This window comes from Artemia sp. Qi Xiang Cuo, chromosome 1 (genome assembly GCF_049724085.1).
Source record: "Artemia sp. Qi Xiang Cuo chromosome 1, ASM4972408v1, whole genome shotgun sequence".
Classification (NCBI taxonomy): domain Eukaryota; kingdom Metazoa; phylum Arthropoda; class Branchiopoda; order Anostraca; family Artemiidae; genus Artemia; species Artemia sp. Qi Xiang Cuo.
In genome coordinates this window covers 32,727,674-32,747,392 of record NC_142794.1, presented here as the reverse complement: position 1 = coordinate 32,747,392, position 19,719 = coordinate 32,727,674, and the positions used below count along the sequence as shown (strand labels likewise).

Genomic DNA, 19,719 nt, shown 5'->3' with positions numbered 1-19,719 from the left:
AATCCCAAATGATGTTCGATTATAATTAGAATTTCTTGGCTAATCTAATTCAATCATTTGAAGTAAGATATTTTAACATCCAATTGTCGAAACATCGACCAATAATCCCTAAAGACCTATCTAGTTTCAGAATCTCTATGATTTGGCGTCACTCTCGACGGCAGATCGACAACCATGTCGATTTTTGTTTATATTTTCATCGATATCTGGACATCTGTTTGCTTTTGAAACTTTAAACTTGTTGTTAATGTTAGTGGTAGTGACCTGATTTGCCCTCAGACATGTTTCTGTAATTTTGAGCCAGATGTACGTAATGCGTGTGTTTTTGCCCGACCACGTGTGCTTATATGCTAGACACCGTGCTAGACACTGAGCATTTCGTATCCAGGATCAGAAACGTATCCATGAATTCATTTTGGTGGGGACAAAAAAGGAAAAATTGTAAAATATAGGCTAACTATATGATAGGTTGGGTATATTACAACAAACATAAAAAAAATGGTACTTGTCCATTATATCTCACCCACCGCTATACACGAAAGAAGTCAAATTTGGTTAATGCTAATGAAATAAAATAGGATGGAAATATAAGTTTAGAAACAAATTTGGGCTATATATTTGCACATTAGGGAGGTAGGGGTAAAGCATAGCATATATTAAATACGTAGCCTAACCTAACCTAGGTACCTCCCCCCTAAACCCCAAAAAACAATTGTTTAAATATTGTAAACACAATCAGAAACCACGCTTTGCAATCATTTATCTCTTGCAAATAGACGTTTGCCGGGTTTCGTGTATGTTTCCTTGTATAGTCTATAGCGCTGGGTGAGATATAATGCACAAGTACCATAAAAATCAAAGGACTTTAGAGTCACGGGTCCAAAGGCCCATCTTACGCATGTGCCGATACATAGTGGGGTATTCTGAAGTGCTAAAAGTCAAAGTCTAAGAAACGTGAGTTGGACCAACGAAATTCCTTTATAATAATGACACGCAAGAAGGAGGAGGGTTAGCTTAACATGTCCATTTGACTGGGAGAGAAGTAGGGTTAACTTTGAAATTTCAAATGAAAGCAAAATACGCTGCTATATATTTGGAATATAAAAGGATTAAGATAAATTATTTCGTCTTTTAATTCCCCCTATCAAAGCTTGTCAGCATTCAAATCAGGTCACCCTTATAAAATGTTGTGCATTTGGAATCAATAGATTTTGTCACCAGGTTTGTTTGAAATTGTTCCGTTCGAAGCGCTGCATATCAAAATTAAAAGCATTTGAACTGTATAAGACATTGATATAAAAAATGATTGCTTAATAATTAACCTGTTTTGTTTTTTTTTCAGTAAAGCTTGGTTTAGTTTCTTTGTCATATTCATTTCACTTAAAGAATTAAAATTAATTCTGTGTCGAAAACTTAGCACAATTCTTCAACAGACTGAGGGTGATTACTCCCCTTTAGGGGCTGCCAGGAGGGGGGTATTTCCCTTAAGGGGCTAGGATGAGTACCTCAGAATTTTAGTAAGGTAGTCTAAATATAAGAAGTTTTTAAGGTCTGCTTTATTTGTCTCCTGTGTCTTACATTGTTTTACTTCAACTCTTAAATGCTTGCGAATTCATAGATCACACTTATATATAGGATAGAAATCAAACAAATTGGCTCCTATTTTGATTTGTATTGCCCGAAAATTCTGTATTTTACGTTGGCGCTATTTGAAATTTTTAAGCTGCCTCCCCTCACACTTAAAGGAACATATGCATGCCTGTTGAAGAATACGACGGTTTTCAACGATTTAAATGTTTATAACGAATTTTCTTTTGCTTAACCCATTTTTGTACACTTTTAGCTTGTTTTTGTTGAATAAGCATGCAAATTTCCTCTTTAAATAATTTTAACTCTTGATTTTAACTTTCACAAGAAAGCTTTTCGGTAAATATATACCAAATCATATTATTGAGTTAGGAATAAAGTGAATACACCATTCGATGACTTTTTTTAAGCTGATTACGAATATAACAACCATTTCTATCGGATATTTTACCCCCCCCCCCCTATATATATGTCAATTCAGGATATATATTTGCACATATGGGGGTGGGGGTTAGGTTAGGGGACTGAAAATGATTATTATATTCGTAATCAGCATAAAAAAAGGCATCGAATGGTGTATTCACTTTATTCCTAACTCAATAATATGATTTGGTATATATTTACCAGCTTTTCTTGTCCACTGGAGAAGGAAGGGTATGGGAGATTTCCAGTTCTTGGTTCATGAATCCTGTGCATTAAGAAAACTTTGGGAGGAATTCGAAAAAAAAAACTACATAAAAATACAGATATTCCGTTCTAGACTAAATTATGTTTTAAAGGAGCATCAGACATGATCATATCATCTCACCGAGATCCTGTTGGACAGACTTAATTCACTTTTAAGAAGAAAAAGAACTTCCAGACAAAACAGCAACTTAATTGAGCAAAAACAGCAATTATAAACGGGTAAATGGATTTCCTTTTTTAATCAGCCTCAATGTAAAACGAAACGCTACAAACAGGAAAAGACAAATTCGAGGGGTTGCCAACTTTCGAAACATCTTTCACATCAAATGGCAAAAAATGTACCGTGCCATGAGAGACGGCAAAAGATATAGCGTGGCCACACCTGTTAGAGCAAGTGGTTTTACCAGAAGGGGGAAAGCGAGTAGCCCCTAGGGTAAATAATAGAAATAGGACAAAATTAAACAATCAGTTTACCTGAAAGGGCTACTAATTTACCCGTCATAAGGTATAAATCCTTTGATACAAATCCTAATGTTTTCATCTACATGAGGACAAACTTCCGTCGCGCTTCAGAACAATTGCAATCTCAAAGATGACTGTCTTGAGAAAATGTTTCAAAAACTAGATGAAGAAAGGGGCGGAGCCGGAGCAACTAAAAATAAACACCTTTAAATTATGGCACGCAAAAAGGTATGTGCACACGGTCGACCAATGAAGGGGGTAACTTACTGAGGGCTGAATTTATCGTCTTTCAAGGGTCCTGACAATGGATCTTACTGGATTTATTTAGAACGTCTGTTGGGCAGACGGACACCTATAAAGGATCAGGTACCCCCTGCATAAACCGCTACTTCAAGATTATTTTCAATTTCAACATTAATTCACACTGAAATAACATAATTAATCCTCTCACCAGATCTAGCATACTTTTTCACAAAAATACCAGATCTGGATCTGGTGATCCCCCTCCCAGAAGTGTTTGCGGATGATTATTGAAAACTTCAAAGTAAAGTTAATCACTTTTCGAAAATCCGAGATCCAATCTAACAGTTGGAACATAAATCCTTCGCTATTTACGGTTAAATCTCTAAACTAGGGTTCGTGCTTTAGAATTTAGTTACTAGTCCCAAAAAAACGTGCAACGGAATGCAGTTCTTGCTAAAATCTTTAGGTTTTCTGGATTTTCCAAGTAAGAATTCTATTCTTATTCTGACACACAGTTGAGGTTGGGCGACTTCTTACCTTGGCCGAGGAATAGCAGCCCTAAAACTATAAGGTAAAATATTTGCTTATCAGAACATCGCTTAGGAATGAACCAGAACGGACGGATTGACTGCAATAAAAAAGACAGTATAAACTGGATGTGGTTTTAGTAAATTCTCGTTTTATGAGAGAAACTGGCAATCAAAATTATAAAAAGTAGCACAGAAAAAGGTAATAAAATAGAAGGATCAAGTCTGCCCCTCCCTTTTCAAGTGATGTTTCGAGAAATTTCTCAGTCGGTAAACGAAAAACAAATAAAATAAAAATATACTAGAAAGGATCTTAGGGGATACTTAGACGAAAGTTCAGGAATATGACCATAAAAAATATCCTTTTTGCATAGATTTCCCAAATATCCTTACATATTTTCGATCGCCATCTTTTAAAGGTATGCTGTCCTTGCATCCTTAGCCCAAAGGAATCTCCACCAGCTCATCCTTGGGGGATGGTTTAGACGATATTCAGGTATATGACCATCAAATATACCTTTTTTTTTATAGATTCCTTAAATATCCTCACATGTTCTCTATCACCACCTTTTAAAGGTATGCTGTTCTTGCATCCTTAGCCTTAAGGAGTATTTAAAAAAAATAATATTCGGAGTCTATGCATAAAACGAATCGAGCAATTAGAACGAACGATCTTGGAACGGGAAGGAGGTCATTCAATCAGAAATTGCAAGCTCTAGAACGTTTTTTTAGGTCAAAGGCAATCATTCACCCCTCCCCCAATATTGCCTTTTTAGTAAAGTGGAAGGTATTTTCTCCTTTTTTTTTAAACCAGCATCGTGCTAGGATTCTCAATCTAAGCACAAAAACAAATCCAGGCAGCAAACTAATAATTATTAAACAAAAAGTTTCGGTACTTGTGTCATAAAGCCACCACACTCAAGTTCTCTCGAGATTTTGTATCGCGAACATGAGCCAATAACCGGTTTTCACAGTCTTTATACCAGACAATATTAGTTTCGGCTCGGTGGGAAACTACATTGTAGCTATATTTTTATTAAATATTTAAGTTGGTCTTTTGGTTAGGTTAGTTTAGATCGTATTTAATATAATTAGGTCTGGGCGGTCCCAATTCCATAATTCTTTGTCATAGTTTCCATAATTTTGTTACTAAATTATTATATTCTTATCATATTTTCGTATATTTCATTATGATTATCCTAACTTCACTTCTCGAGTGTGGTGGATATAAGACACAAGTACCAAATTGTCTTAACTTGTTTTCAAAATGGAATTTTTTTTTTTTTTTTTTTTTAGCAAGTCTATGAATATAAATGAGATACGAGAGGCACAAACCGGAGTGGGCTTTACATAACATAGTTATCAAACTGGTCTTTGGTGTAAATGAGAAAAGACAGTGAGTCGAGGAAAACAAGATCATGTTATGTAAACTCGATCATTTTTCCGTACCTCGTTTTCACTTATATTTATAATTCTTTAGAAAAAAAAATATTGGTATAAATTTAGGATCAGTCCTGGTCATAAGGAGACATGTTAAGAAAACAATTCTTACTTCATAATATGCATAATAATCCTAGTTAATATGTTTTCCAGGAAGAACACCCTTATCCTTACTTCTTTCACTGTTGTACAATTTTTTTAACAAAATTGAGAAAAATAAAAAGATTTTACTGCATTTTCCATTTTCAAATATTCCATCTAGGAAATTTAAACACCATCTTTACCATCTATCCAACATACACATATAGTTTAGTATTCATAAATCTAGGTTAGTTTAGATTAGCTACATGGCTATTGTATGTTTGTTTCAAAACAATTTTCAAAACTTTGAGAAATGACATAAATATTTAAAAATGTGATAAAAAAAATGAAAAAACATTGATAATAGTAATTAAAAAGGTTCTCCCACTGGAAAATATGTTAACTAGGATTATTATGAATATTATGAAGCAAGAATTGATTTCTTAACATGTCTCCTTATAACCAGGACTGGTCCTAAATTTATACCAAAATATTTTCTACCTTTTAGTCCATTATGAAAAGAATTTTTTTTTCTTAAAAAAAAACTGTATTGATAATTTTTGCTTTTTAGTGTTCTACAAGACTAAAAAGTCTTTAGTCTTCCTTAAGTCTTATTTAGTATCCTTCGAAAATAGTTTTCTACTTTTTAGTCCACTTTAAAAACGAGTTTTTAAATTAGATTGATTATTTTCGACTTTTTAGTATTCTACAAGACTAAAGTCTTTAGTCTTCTTGAGTCTCCTCTAAGACAAAAATCTGCTTATCTAAGATTTAAACCTAAGTTGCCACAGGCAAGTTTTCTTGCCGCAGCGCTGTCAAATCTTGTATATTAGTGTTTGTTTTGCACTTTTTGCTTTACCCAATCACGAATTTATGTTGTTTTATTTACACAAGGGGAAGTATACGAGAAGAGGGAATTTTATATTGTATAGTTGCAATGTGCATATACTGATAAAATTTGGAAGTAATTGAATATTCGCAACTGATCGAAAAATGGCTCAGAATTTAAAAAAATTATGTGACAAAAATAGAAATGACAAAGGTACAACAAAAAAAGTACAAATTGGTGAGCTGAGGAATTAATAACAAAAAATGAAGTAACACCTTACTAGGTGTAAAAATAGAATAAATCATGACTCATAGCAAAATGGAGCAAATTCAAACTGTGTACTTCCTCGACGCCAAACTGAACTAGCTCTTGACTCAGTGCAAGAATAGACCCAAGTCCAGCCTCAGTGTAAAACCAAGCTAGGTCCAAGTTGTGGAACATTGATGAAGCTATGAAAATATGAACAAAGCCTGATTCGATGCAATAGCCAATTTTGAACAAAATCGCAAGCTAACTTAGTGCAAGCTACGTCTCGACACGGTGTAAAATGACCCAAGTCCAGCGTGTGGAGCTTTAGTGACACGACGTGAAAAAAGCCCGCGACGCGACGTGAAGTCCTGACTCGAATTAACAATGGTCTACGTCCTATCTGCAGATGGACTCGGTGCAAAAATGAGCTAAGTTAGGAGAAACAAAGAAAGTCCCAGCTTGGGGATTCCAGTGACTTGACGAAAATATGAGCAAAATGCAGACACAGTGCTAAAACGAGCTAAGTCCTGACACGGTTGAAATTGACCAAGGTCCTGGCTGCAGAATAAGCCTGCCACGTTACAAAACGAGAATAGTCCTTACTTAGCGGAAAACGACCAACTACGTCAAAGCAGACCAACATGGTGCGAAAACGAGCTAAGTGGTGACTTGGTACAAACTCGAACAAATTCTTGACTCAAGTGCAAAAGATAAATGAGCCCAGGCTCAGTGCAAAAAGGATCTAAGTCCAAACCCAGTGCAAAAGCTAGCTTAGTCGTGGTTCACTGCAAAAACAAGCCAGGTCCTGATTCAGTGTAAAAATGAACTAAGCTCTGACATGGTGCAACACTAATATAATTCCACAGTTGGTGCACAAGTGAGTGAATTCTGCAACTCAAGCAAAAACTAGTCAAGGTGAAGGTAAAGGCTGTGCCACTAGACCCTTAAGGTCCGAATCGGCAGTGCTGATCTCCGTCTCAAGGCCCTTCAGCCAGGAAGTGCAATAGGGGGATGGGGTCCAGCCATCCTGTGCTTTCGCAAACCCCTCCTGTTTACCTTCCCCAGATTTCTCCAGGTACCCGTTTAGAGCTGGGTTGACTGTGGCTGAGCTTACAGAGTCATGCCACTGACCCTTGTCCCAAACTAAATAATTGGGTATTCTAGGATTCCAGTCCTCGCCCTCTCAGACAAAGGATCCTAAATCCAGTGCACCAATCCACTCGGCTAGGATGGCTGTGGAAACTAGTCAATCCCTGAATCAATGTAAAAACCATCCAATACAAGCTTCAGAACATCAGTGACGAAATGCAAAAATGAGTGAAGTCCTTATTCACTGAAAACACCACCTAAATCCAAGTTGACTCGGTACAGACTCCACGCAAAAACAAAGGTCTGGACTTGGTGCAAAACGAGTGAAGCCTTGACCCGGTGCAAAAACGAGCTAAATCCAAGTTACCGAATGTCAGAAACTTGGTGCAAAAGCAAGCTAAGGCTTGGTGGAAAAACGACCTACGTCTTGATTCAGTACAAGCACTAGATACATCCTGAAACACTGCAAAAAAACAACTAAGTACCCACTTGGTGCAAAAATGATAAGAGTAGTGTGCTACTTTTGATTATGGTCATTCTAAGGCTTCTGTTAAAATTCTTGGGAAAAATGTAAAGTTCAGATGTGAGGTAAGGCGGAAAAAACCTAGTTCTACTGCAAGTACAAGTAGGTTCAACTGGTTTCATAATCAGGAAGACATTGATTAATCAACATCCTCAGTGTATCTATATAGAAAGAAAAACAGTGATGTGGTTGATATTGGAACGTAATCATATAACCTGACCTGGGACAAAGGTTAGAATGAATAATGCAAATACAATGTAGTGAAAATAATCTTAGACCAAGAAAACTATTCTAATCTTTCTGTAGTGAGTAGTTCTGATTTCCAATGCTGCATTCACTTTTTTTGCCTTCTTTTAATATCGAATTTCAACTTGAGTTTAACTGAGCATTTAAAATGTATTTGGTGGTACTGACATTTTTTACCTTTAAATACAATCCCGCAAAATTTCAAGGAATCCTAAAAATTGTATCCGTATGAGCTAAAAATAAAACCTAAAAGTAAATTCTAAAGAGATAAACAACTAAAAATGTTAAAATTATCATTAAAAAAATAATACCAAATGTTATAGATAAAACTTGACAGTAAAATTAAAACTTCCTGTTAAACCAACAACTTATTTTGTTTTTAATAAATAGGTTCCTTTATAACTTAACAAATAAGCTTAAATATACAATGAAGCTGTAATTTAATAGAAAGGCAATAAGATATACAATATTTTATAGAACTTGTAAATAACTTTATTGTCTCATTGAAGGGCATAAAAAGGGTTTGAAGTTCTTCCTTCCCCATTGGTCCTAATAAATATAAATTTTTATCCATTTATTTGATCAATTTGAACTACTTCACATAGGTTATTATCAAATTAAAAACAAAAAGTTTTTTTCATGAAATGTGAAGAACACATTTAAAATTTAAAGCAAGTAGAAACTAGGTAATATAAGATGTCAAGCACAATACAAGCAAAAATTACTATGACTGAAGAAATGAAACCTAAAATGAGCATAAATTACAGGGACGGCGGACAATGAAGAAACAAAAAGTGCAACTATAGGTATGGCTTGGCTTTTCCTCAATCCCCTTTCCTGTCCAAGAGTATAAAGCATTGCATGTACTCTACCAGACCCAATCTACTAATGTACTAAGTACAAAACACAATCAAAATCCAAAATCCAACCATTCATCTCAAAAATCCTCCAAACCATGAGCTAGAAGGGATAACACCACATTTATTTGCCAGCTCAAATAAACACCAAACTTAATCCAGAGACACCAACTGAAGTGAATAGGCATATTCCCTTCCTCATTATTACTACTGTAATGAGCATTATTATTTGGGAAAATCATGTCTTACAAGGAAAAATAATGCAAAGTAAAAACATAATACAAATGAAATACTTGGCCAGTGGCTTTAAAACTATTTTTGACAAAGGAATCCTTTTACATTGTTTAAAATTTAATCCAACCCTTATTTTAAATTAATGTACATAAATACAATTTTTTCTTTGAAAGACAGTTGTTTTAATGTTTCACTGCAACTTCAGAGAAAGGAACATTTAATTGATGGATTCAATTGGTCTCAAAAAATGTTATTTGAGTTCAACCAGGACTGATGAAAAGCAACCAGGACTTTTCATCAGTCCTGGTTGAACTTTGCTGAAATAAGGATGCTAGGACTGCTTTGAAAAATTGGTAAAATTCTACTTTATTTACTTTTGGCTATCTTGGAAAGGGATTGGGGTTAGGAAAATGAAGCTTTCAGGGATGGATCTACATGCTAAGGTATGGGTAAAGTTCTACCAAATCATATTATTGACTTACGCATAAAGTGAATATACCACTTTATGCCTTTTTTTATGCTGATTACAAATATAGTAATCATTTCTATTGGAAATGAATTTTAGCCCCCCCCCCCCTCTATATGCCAATTCAGGGTATATATTTCTACATTAGGGGGGGGGGGGTAAAGTTTAAGCTTACCTCCCATTTACATCAGAAATAAAATTTGCCTCCAACCCCCCTAGTGTAGAAATATATACCCTGAATTGGCATATTTAGGGGGGGGCTGAAATTCATTTCCGATAGAAATGATTATTATATTTGTAATCATCATAAAAAAAGGCATTAAATGGTGTATTCACTTTATTCCTAACTCAATAATATGATTTGGTTAAACTTTACCAAGGTATGTCCTGGGAAGGTACTTTGAAGTAGGCTACCTAGCTCCACTCCTCAGTCCTCCCCCTCTATATAATGGTAAATTACTGGGCATTACTAGTTGTTTTAGCTCACATTTCATCCTATATTACTATCATAATTATAAATCACTGCTTACCTTACACAACTTTAGCTTTTAACATTGTTCATTAAAATATATTCCCAAATCCTATTTTCATTTAAGTCATCCCTTTAAATAGCCAAAAGTAACTAGGCTAGCCTAAAGTAGAATTTTACCTTGGGCAGTGTTTAAAATATATCTTCAGAAATTTACGTTTATCAAGAGCTAGATTAAATATAACTAGGTACCTTAACTAAGGCGGGCAAGCAAGTCAAACTTCCAGGATTAAATGTTTAACCTTTACTAGGAATTATTGTATTTTTCTATTGAATTAATTCCATACAGGCAGGGTTGCCGCCAGTGTTTCCACTTTTGTTTTCAAAAAATCTGTAAAATCTCGACGATTTTCGGGAGAAAATCGGGAGATGTCTGTCAGGATTCGGGAGAAAATCGGGGGATGGCTCTTAGGATTTTGTAGAATTTTCAGTAAGAACTTTTTTTATTTTTAATTAAGTTTTTGGAGGTGCTCAGGCCATTTGCGAATTCAGAGCGCAGATTTACTGGAGCCAGCTGCGATTCCGACAAGAAAATTCGTTGATCAACTTTGTCAAACATGACAAAATAAAGCAGCTAGAAGCTTGAAATGTATTTAATTTTGTAACTAAGTGCAGTTAGAGATACTTTACTCTAGGCGTTTAGAGGACTCTACAGTTTAGTTACTTTTTTGTGCCTGTAGAGACACTCTACTCTACGCATTAAGAGGACACTGGAGTTTAGTTGGAACGACACAAATTATTTTTACTTACTAGTGAATTTAGAGATAATCCACTCTACGCATTTAGAGGACTGCAGTTTAGATGGAATGAAATAAGGTATTTTTTACTTTTTTTGTGTGTTTAGAGTTACTCGACTCTACGCATTTAGAGGACTCTACAGTTTAGTTGGAACGGCATACATTATTTTTTAATTTTTAGTACATTTAGATATACTCTTCCTTACGCATTTAGAGGACTCTGAAGTTTTGTCGGAACGAAATAAATTATTTTTTACTTTTTTGTGGATTTAGAGATACTCTATTCTATGCAATTAGAGAACTCTACAGTTTAATTGGAACGACATAAATTATTCTTAACTTTTTAGTACATTTAGAGATACTCTACTCTACGCATTTAGAACACTCTACGGTTTAGTTGGGTCGTAATAAATTATTTTTATTTTTTTGTGCATTTAGAGCACAGTTTATATAATTATCCAGTAAGTTTACCGCAGATGATTTCTGGCTCTTCATTCTCGGTGCGAACAAAAAGCTCCTCCCACTTATTTGTGCACTTATTGTCCACTTATTGGTTGAGCCGGCCAAGTGGTTTTGTCAGTACTTGTTCCGTAGGTGATTATTCTTTGTCTACCCGTGAAAAGATCTAATACCACTTATGTTTATAGGTTCTCTGGAGCACTCTTACCTCGGTCCGGAATTTTATAATGGGTGAAACAGGGAAAGATCGTACTGCTAATTATATAAACTGTGATTTAGAGATATTCTACTCCAAGCATTTTGAGGACACTACATTTTAGTTTGAACGACATAAATTATTTTGTAATTTTTAGTGTATATAGAGATACTGTACTCTACGCGTTTTGAGGATTCTACAGTTTAATTGGAAAGACATAATTTATTTTTTAATTTTTGTGTATTTAGATATACTCTATTCTATGCAATTAGAACACTCTAAAGTTTAGTTGATACGACATAAATTATCTTTAACTTTTTAGTGGATTTAGAGATACTCTACTCTAGGCGTTTAGAGGACTCACGCCTACAGTTTAGTTACCTTTTTGTGCACGTAGAGAGACTCTACTTTACGCATTAAGAGTACACTGCAAGTAGAAATAATTTATGTCGTTCAAACTAAACTTTAGAGTTCTCTAATTGCATACGATATCTAAATGCAGTATCTCTAATAGGATATCTAAATGCAGTAAAATTAAAAATAATTTATATCGTTCCAGCTAAACTGTAGAGTGTTCTAAATGCGTAGAGTAGAGTATCTCTAAATGGACTAAAAAGTAAAAATAGTCGTTCCAACTAAACTGTAGACTCCTCTAATCGCATAGAATAGAGTATCTCTAAATGCACTAAAAAGTAAAAATACTTTATTTCATTCCAACTAAATTTTAGAGTCCTCTAAATGCGTAGAATAGAGTATCTTTAAATGCACAAAAAAGTAAAAATAATGTATGTCAATCCAAATAAACTTTAGAGTCCTCTAAACACGTAGAGTGGATTATCTCTAAATGCACTAAAAAGTAAAAAATAATTTATGTCGTTCCAACTAAACTGCAGTGTCCTCTTAATGCGTAAAGTAGAGTATCTCTACATGCAAAAAAATAATTAAACTATAGAGTCCTCTAAACGCCTAGAGTAGATTATCTTTATATCCACTAAAAAGTTACACTAAGAAAATCCACGAAAAATAATTTATTTCGTATCAAATAGACTGTAGAGTGTTCTAGTTGCATAAAATAGAGTATATCTAACTGCACAAAAAGTAAAAAATAAATTATGTCATTCCAATTAAACTGTAGAGTCCTCTAAACTCGTAGAGTACAGTAACCCTAAATGCACAAAAAATAAAAAAACAATATTTGTCGTTCCAACTAAACTGTAGAGTCCTCTAAATGCTTAGAGTAGAGCATCTCTAAATACACAAATAAGTGAAAAATAATTTATGCCGTTCCAACTAAACTTTAGATTGTTCTAAATGCATTTAGTAGAGTATCTCTAAATGTACTAAAAAGTAAAAAATCATTTATGTCGTTCCAACTAAACTGTAGTATCCTCTAAAAGCGTAAAGTTGAGTATCTCTAAATGTACAAAAAGTAAAAATAATTTATGTTGATCCAACTAAATTATACAGTCCTGTAAACGCCTAGAGCAGAGTATCTCTAAATCCATAAAAAATGTAAGAAATAATTTATATCGTTCCAACTAAACTGTAAAGTTTTCTAAAAGCGTAGAGTAGAGTATCTGTAAATGCACTTAAAGATAAAAAATGATTTATGCCTTTCCAACTAAACTATAGAGTCCTCTAAATGCATAGAGTAGAGTATCTCTAAATGCACTAAAAATTAAAAAATAATTTGTGTCGTTCTATTTAAACTGTAGAGTGCTCTAAATGCTTAGAGTAGAGTATCTCTAAATTCACTAAAAAGTAAAACATAATTTATTTCGTTCCAACGAAACTGTAGAGTCGTCTTGACGCGTAGAGTATCTGTAAATTTACTAAAAAGTAAAAACAATTTATCGCGTTCCAACTAAACTGTAGAGTCCCCTAAATGCGTAGAGTGGAGTATCCCTAAATGCAAAAAAATAGTAAAAAATAATTTGTGTCGTTCTAACTAAACAGTAGAGTCCTCTAAACACTTAGAATAGAGCATTTCTAAATGCACTAAAAATTAAACAATAATTTATTTTGTTCCATTTAATCTGTAGAGTCCTCTAAACGCGCAGAGTATCTCTAAATGCACTAAAAAATAAAAAATACCCAACTATCTGTAGATTCCTCTAAATGCGTAGAGTAGAGTATAAACACGTCCTCTAATAAACTAGTCCTCTAAACACGTAGAGTGAAGTATCTAAAAATGCACTACAAAGTAAAAAAAGAATTATGTCGTTCTAACTAAACTGTAAGTAGTATGGCCTCTCTACTTCACAATACAGACCTATCCCGTATTCCCAATACAGCCCTATACTATATCAGTGCAGTCCTATTTGAGTTAGCAATCCCTCTCATCCTCTCTCTGCTTTCAAAAGGAGCCATAACATTTTCTTTGAAACAATTATTCTGAATGAAAGAATGCTAAAACTCCAAGCACACATAGGACATAATTTCAAGTGCACATTCTTATCTCAAATTCTGCGATAAGGATTCTAGGAATTTTTCCCTAGCAATGCCAAAATTTCAAGTGGGCATATTGCTCACGTGATCTTTGGTATAATTAATTAAAAAACTTTTTTCCACAAAACAAACTTTTCAAAAATAGTAAAGAACTCCATTAAACCAGAAATGAACAAAAACAGAATCAAATAATCTACCAAGCATACAACTACCACAAATAAGTATCAATAAATAAATCAAACCCAAAACAAACAGAAATTAAAATAAATAACAAAGTCAAACTCAAAACAAGCAGAAATTAATATGAACAGGGTTCTAAACCCATGCTTTTTAAAAGCCAGAATATGATTTGTACTTTACTGAAATAAATTCAAATTAATTTACTACAAAAATATTAATTGTCAGTTTAATATGCACTTGCTGATATCTCTTCCTTAAAATCTTAATTAATTTTTTATTTCTTAAAGTTATGAAAGTGCAAACATTCAAAGAATTTTTCAGTAAAGTATAAATTATATTCTGGCTTTTAGAAAGCATGGGATCTAGAACTCTACTCATATTAATTTCTACTCGTTTTGAGTTTGACTCAGTTATTTATTTTAATTTCTGTTTGTTTTGGGTTTCATTTACTTATTGATACTGATTTGTGGTAGTTGTATGCTTGATAGATTATTTGGTTCTATTTTTGTTAATTTTTTGGTTTAATGGAGCTGTTTACTTATTTTTGAAAAACTTATTTTGTGGAAAAAGTTTTTTTAGTTATTAATTTCAAGGGACAAGCTAAATTCTTGTTGCTAAAGGGGTCATTGCACAATAATTAAAGGTTATGTTTAAATTCATTTTTGGCCAGCTGATCTCGGTCGTTAAAAGATAATGCTATTCAAAACAGCCAGTTAATTCTCATTTTCCTTTATTAAATTGGCCAGTGTCATTCTGGGCTTCATCTCAATCCCAGTTTTCCTTGTGTGACAACAGTGAATTGCTAGTTAGTTCGTATATAGACTTCAGAGTCTACGCTTAGCATTTTGTTTAGACTTCATGTTTTGTCGGAGTTGATATTTGGAGAATAAAAGTGAGTTATATTCTACAACTGTACGAGATTTTTCAAAAAGTTCTTGAGAAGTATCGTTATTACAATATGGACAGAGGGTCGGTTTCCTTTCTAAAAAGATAGTTAGAAAGATATTAGTGGTAACACAGATCGTGGCACCTTGGGCCTGATCGTTTGGCCCTTAGCTCCTCCAAAGGTGGTACACTTTTCGAACCCCCATTGGTTATAATATCAGTACGGGAAGAAACTGTGTAGCCTTCTACCCAATCGATTGCATTACTATATTCTAGTGGTATCGCTAGCGCTGCTGGTATGGCATTAGGGATCGAATACTAGTTATAACCAATACAATATTTGGTCATAAAATTGCCCATAAGATAACATGGTATTCACAAGATGGTAAAGAAGCTAACCTTATTAATTATGTTATTTTAAACCGAAGACTTGCAGAATCAGTAATGGATACTAATACATATAGGAGTGCTGTTATTGATGTTAAAAGTAAATATCATCATCTATTAATGTCATCATCTTTTTAATTTACAGCTGAAATTTCGGAAGAGTAACTGTATTCCAATAAGTTATAACGTTGTTAGACTCCTGGATGAGAATTTTTTTAGAAACTTTTCAGGAATAGTTGATTACTAAACTGGATATTTTAAAATTTGACAATGTAGAGGATTAATAGAATATTTTTAAGAAAATAATTTGTGAAGCTGCTGAGGATTTCTTTGGGAAGAAAGTTAGGAATACATCTAGGAATATTAGTGAAAAGACTTTGTATTTAACAGAGAGGAGAAGGGGCTTATACCAGAATTATCTGAGTGATAGAACATATAAAAATAAGAAGAATTTAAAGAAAGTTGAGAAAGTATTAACATGTGAACTAAGAAGGTCGGAAGTGGAGGTCATGGATAAAATTACCAAGTACCTGGAAGAAGAAGCTAGACAGCAAAATAGTATAATATTGTATTGGCATGTTGATAAATTGAGAGGGAGTAGTCAATCTGGACTTGTCCCAGTTAATAATAGGAAAGGGTCAACAATTAGGGATAAGGGACGTGTTAAAGAGAGATGGGAAGAATATTTCGAGAATGTGTTATACCGGAATAGAGTTACAAGAAAAGATATAGAAGAAAATTAAAGAGTTTGTGACACCTTGCCTGTAAAGGAAGCTTTATTTTTTGAGGAAGAATTAGTGATTGTACTTAAAGGATTTAAAAATAATAAGAGCTCATGTTCTGATAGTGTGGTAAATAAGTTTCTTATTTTGGTGGCTCTGAGGTTTGAAATAAGCTGCTGGAGATTATTAATATGATTTTGAAAAGGAGGAAGTACCTAGCGATTTTAGGAAAACTCTATTTAAACCCTTGTATAAAAAAAGATGATAAGAGTGAGTGTGATTACTATAGAGTTATTAGCCTGGTTTCTGTAGATAGCAAATTACTTAGTATGATAATACTTTTTAGACTGAGAGAGGCTGCATATAAAGTTTTAAGAGAAGAACATTGCGGTGTTTGGGACGGGTAGAGGATATGTCGACCAAATTTTCACCCTTAGGTTAATAATTGAGAAGTGCCTGAGTCAGCAAACACCGTTAGTCCTCACTTTGATAGATTATGAACAATCGTTTGATTCAGCTGATAGAAGAGCTCTAGCGAATATCTTATCCCTTTCACATATCCTTTAACACATTAAAATGATTAGCGTTACGTATGAGAATAACACTACTGCAGTTAAGGTAGGAAATGATATTATTATCTAGTTTCGTTTTAAATCAGGAGTTAAGCAGGCTTTAGTTCTATTCCTATTTATATGGATCATTTATTTTTTTTTTTTTTGGTCTTAAGGACCACAGGAAAAGTAATAGGAGAACATGGAATCAAATGGGGAAGAAAAACTTCCCTGTACTTAGGTTATGCTGATCATTTAAGCATCCTAGATGAAAGTGTGAGCAAGATGAATAAACTTTTGGAGGTTTTGTGAGTTCTGGGTGCCAGAATAGGTTTCAAATAAATGTTGAGAAGACTATGTCGCTTAGGGTAGGAATAAGTGGACATGAGAAAGTAATGTTAGGTAACGAAAGATCGATTAAGTGGACAGCTTCACTTACCTACATAATCATAGTATTTTTAGTAAATGCGGTAGGATCAGTGAAGATGTTAAACGTAGAATAGCCAAAGCTCTGTGTGTGTTTTCAAAGTTGAAAAATTTTTGTAAGAATAGGAAGATAATTCTGCCAACCAAGATTTTAATATTGAAAGCTACAGTGATGCCAGTGGTCAAATATGGTTCTGAAACATGGGCGCTCCAAACATAAAAACGGAGGTAGATTTGCTAGATGTTTTCCAGAGAAATTGCCTACGGATCGTTTTGGGTACCCAACTGGCTGACTGTATTTCAAACAGTAGGCTGTGCGAAAAGTGTGGTTCAATCCCGCTTTCAAGGGCTATAGTGAGAGAAAGGTTGAAAAGGCTAGGGAGAGTTTTGTGGATGAAGGATGACCGATTGCCAAAAGTGTCCTTTTCAGCCAGCTATCTAGGGCTAAATGGAAAGCAGGTCATCTGTAATTGGGGTGGGAGAATATTGTAAAGAAAGATTTAAGGGAAATGAGAACTTTCTGGAAGGGTGTAAAGAGGGAAGCTTTGAATAGACTACGATGGAGGAGGACCGTGTGTAGTGTTTTTTTCGCCTCAAACGGTTTGGTGCTGCCTTGAGTTCTTAGTAGTAGTAGTAGCTATCATTTATTCTGGCACTATACAGCCTTTTATTCTTCAATAGCTAATCTGATTTCTTCTGAACATCAAAATCTTCAATATTTCTTTAATGATTATGACTATGACCGTCTCTAAGAAAAAAATTTTAGTAACAAATTGCATTCAAAACCAAAAAATAACATAGACTTATCCTCTTTCTTACAAAAAGGAAAAATCTAAAATTTCTAATTAGCTGCCAAAACGTATGTATATTTTATTATTTTTCTTACTCTTCTAATTTTACAAAGAAAACAGCATATTACTGCTCTTACATTTATTCAATTTACTTGTTGCAGAGTTTAAAGTTTACTTGATTCAAGTTTAATCAATACAATTATAACAAGGGCTGATTTCAGTCAGATTATGAATCGAAATCAAAATCCATTATCAGATTGCGAATACAAATCCAATTTTACGATGAGATTCTCAATTGCAGAATCCGGATTGTCAATCAAAAACGCCTTTTGCAAAAACACCTTTTGCATCTATTAAGATGTTTACTAGCTTTATCTAACAAAGTTATTTTGATTGTTCCTAGAGTAACATCTTATCTTCAGGGCTGCCATCGCCATCGATTCGTCCAAGTTTAAATCGATTTTAGACCCTGCCATAGAAATTAGGAATGCTATGAATTACCATGGATTTACTTTTTAAAAACATAGATTTCTCGTGAATACATGCATTTTACTCGAAATCACGAGCTGATGGGGTTATGCAGTTATTAAACAACATGATGAAAATTCAACAGTTTAGAAACAAATTTGGGCTGTATATTTGCACATTAGGGGGAGGGGGGGGGGGGGATAAAGCATAGCATATATTTTATACGTAGCCTAACCTAACCTAGGTATCTTCGTTTGCCCATTCCAGAATATAGAGCAGTAATAATTTTATCAGACTTGGTTAGGTAATGATCAAAATATTTTTAAAACATTCATCAACAAAACAATCAGCTGTATCCTATTTAACTGCTGGTTTTAAGATCTTTGATTATGCGACACTGTCTTTTTAGTCTAGGATTTCAGGAATTGAGTAACCCCCCCCCCAGTATTTCAATAATGAATTACCTATGTTATAATATCTTATTTTAAGATAATTTCTTATAATCTTTATATCCTATATTTTCCAAATAATATTTACTATGTTTGGTCTATCTGAACAATTATTCTTCTTATGACTTAAACTTTATATACTATATAGATCTAAATGCTTTCTGGCGTCTGGCCTGTTTATCTCTAACCTGTCCTGTAATGTATTAATGTCTTCAGCATCTAAAAGTGTCTTCAGCATCACAAGACAAGAGAATAATCTATCAATGAAGAGCGTTACTTCCTGTTACACGAATGTTTGTCAAAAAATTTACCAGAAATCGTTTATTTTTTACGGGGAAAGAATACTTTTTTTCCCGGGGATCAAGTTTTCTGGAGATTTTCGGGAGATTCGGTATCTTATTTTTTTGTCGGGAGAAGGATTAGAAATTCGGTAGATCTCCCGAAAACTCGGGAGAAGTGGAAACACTGGTTGCCGCCCAAGAAAAAAAAACAATTGAAACCATAAGAAAAAAGTTCCATGACTTGTCCAAAGCAGAGGAGCATATTGTCGAAGGGAATCAAAATACGTTCCTTGTGACGCTTCGAGGCGCTCGCATTACTACCTTTCAGTGAATAGATCCTCGTTACGTAAAAACACTTGAATTACCGGAACAATGAATTTATTCTCCCGAATGGTGCAAAATTCTGTGTCCTGTGAGAAGCCAGGTGCAAGGAATTTTTCAACGCATCTGACGTCATCGTTGTTGCAACCTCAAATTGACCAGGAAACATCACCTTTGAAAGCCGAAACACATTTATTATTTTGCTATTGTATCTGTATGAACAAAAAATTGGGGAACAGACAGGGTCTTGGTACCGAAACAAAGGCAAAAGAGGTTCCTTCTCTCGACCAACGTGGAGAGCTTGAAATTACCTAGTAGATATCGATATGGAGCCTTCCCTTCGCCATTTATGATTCTAAGTGCTCGTTA

General features: G+C 34.1%; 1 long non-coding RNA gene across 1 annotated transcript in view; it reads right to left on the bottom strand.

The window, feature by feature from the left end:
- The window catches only part of LOC148956212 (uncharacterized), a 37,151-nt gene extending 26,836 nt beyond the window's left edge, over positions 1–10,315 (bottom strand). Inside the window, exons 1-2 of the long non-coding RNA XR_016142229.1 lie at positions 10,242–10,315; positions 2,749–2,926 (exon numbers count right to left, since the gene is read on the bottom strand). This is a non-coding gene — a long non-coding RNA (uncharacterized LOC148956212). The remainder of the gene's footprint in view (positions 1–2,748; positions 2,927–10,241) is intronic.
- Positions 10,316–19,719: the final 9,404 nt, after the last annotated feature.